This window comes from Sceloporus undulatus, chromosome 2, assembly GCF_019175285.1.
Source record: "Sceloporus undulatus isolate JIND9_A2432 ecotype Alabama chromosome 2, SceUnd_v1.1, whole genome shotgun sequence".
NCBI lineage: Eukaryota > Metazoa > Chordata > Lepidosauria > Squamata > Phrynosomatidae > Sceloporus > Sceloporus undulatus.
In genome coordinates, this window is record NC_056523.1 from 169,937,086 (window position 1) to 169,939,379 (window position 2,294).

Here is a 2,294-nt window from a genome sequence, read left to right on the forward strand (position 1 = left end):
TATATATATATAGTTAAATATAATTACATCATTATACACACACACACACACACATATATATATACAGCATTCACACACTTAAGTTCCATTCTGTTCAAGAAGGGCTTACTGTCTGGAAAGCACTTGAATTTTGGATGTGATCATTCTTCTCTTTCTCCCCCCCCTGAATTCTGTACATGCCCAGAGGCACTTTTGTCCCCAGGTTGAAAGCAGCCCCCACCATCCATGCGTGGTCCCTGTGCTCACCGTCGCCGTAGCGGAGCCAGCGCCCGTAGAGGCCGAAGGGGAAGAGGCGTCGGTAGTACAAGGGCAGCAGGTCCGGCAAAGAGCCTGGGTCGAAGTCTGCCATCATCTCAGAAGCCGCCAAGAGGAAAGAGCGCGGGAGAAGCCTGGCCACGCCCCCCGCCTCGGAGGGCCAATGAGAAAGGCGGAAGCCTCTCCAGGGGCCAATCACGGCGGCCTTGTGGGAACTGTAGTTTCCTCCAGGGTTGCCCTCTGAGGCCCCCTAGTGGTCCATGCATTACATTGCATCCCTACCATCTGAACTAAGGCTCAGGCCTAGCTAACTGTCACTAACACCTTCAATTATTTCTTTCCTCATGCCTGCCTAATGAAGAAGCCAGTGTGACTAGGAAAGCTTGCAACATGGAATTGTGCATTTTGTTTGTCACAATAAAAGTACCATTGTTTGGATATTGTTGGATTACAGCACAGTGTTATTTCAGAACACCAGGGTTTGAATTCCGACTGAGTGAGCTTGGGCAAGTCACACTCTCTCAGCCTCAGAGGATGGGAAAAGCAACCCTCCCCCTTGGACAAAACTGGCCAAGAAAATCCCATGTTGTTGTTGTTGTGTGACTTCAAGTTGCTGGAATTGTTTAAGTATAAATACAGGTGGGGGGGGGGGGGGGTTGAGACAATTTACGTGGACATCATGGATTGTACCATAAAAGAGGCAGAAGAAAAAGGAAGCCCAAGAGGAGAAGAAGAACAAGAAGAAGGTGTTGAAGAAGAGAAGAATGATATAAAAGGAAAGACAAATCAATGTTAGATTAATAAGTGAATGTTAAATTGGAGCAAGACAATGATAGGTGTTGTTTAAAGTGTATAAAAATATTTAATTAAAAAAGTATTATTTCTTCTTGTGCAGCTGCTTCAGGTCATTTCTGACTTATGGTCCCCCTATAATGGGGTTTTCTTGGCTCGGTTTGTGGGTCTGCCCTTGCCTTCCAGTGTAACTTCCTCAGGATCACTCAGTGGGTTTCCATGGTTGAGCAAAGATTTAGACAGGTCTCCCTGATCTAATCTGTACTGCAGTTTGAGACTGCTTTAACCATCATGACTCAATGCAACGGAATCACAGGATTTGTCCACAAGGGGCTGGGGAGGACTTTACTTTTTAAATTAAAAAAAAAAAAGATTGGGAAGTTTTTAAAATACAAGGCCTCTGACAGCAAATTTTCTTTTATAAGGATTTCTCCCTCTTCATTCTCCATTTAGCAGGAAGTTATTTTTAGCAGCATTGACATTGGAAGGATGGTGAAGAAGAGGTTGGGAGTAAGGCTGGACTGTGGAGGAGGCTTGCGAACCTTACTTGAGATGTTGGCTGACCATTAGCAGCCAACTACCACACATCCCACAGGAACTTGTCTCACCTCCTCATGGGCCACTGGAAATTGTTTGGCGGGCCGCATGCAGCCCCTGGGCCATATGTTGTGCAGGCCTGCTCTAAATGTTTGCTATTGTTGAGTGCCTTCAAATTATTTTCAACTTATGGCAACCGTAAGGTGAACTTATCACAAGTTTTTCTTGCCATGTTTTGTCCAGAGGGGGTTGGGGTTTACCGTCCTGTGAGGTAGAGAGAGTGTGACCTGCCGAAGGTCATCCAGTGGCTTTCCATGGCTAACTTAGGGATTCAAACCCTGGTCTCCAGAGTCATAGTCCATCAGTCAAACCACAACATCATGCTGTCACCCTGTACGAATATACAAGATATTATAGTTCTGGGGGGAAAAAGCAGGCATTTTTTCCTCATCTTTCAAATAATTATGGAACATTTTGGCAAGCCTACAGTTATGCACTGGGATTGCAGCCAGACAGGTGCAATCAAAAGGCAAACAGATTTGGCAGGACACTTCTATTCAATTGCAGTGTGGTTTGGCCTTGTGAGCAAACAGGAGCCATTGCCCTGAAGGTGATGCCAAGTAGCTCAGCTCCATGCCATGTGATCCTGACCTTAGAGGACTTAAATCAATATAGAGAAATTGTTGGATCACACCCAGAATGGCTGTTGC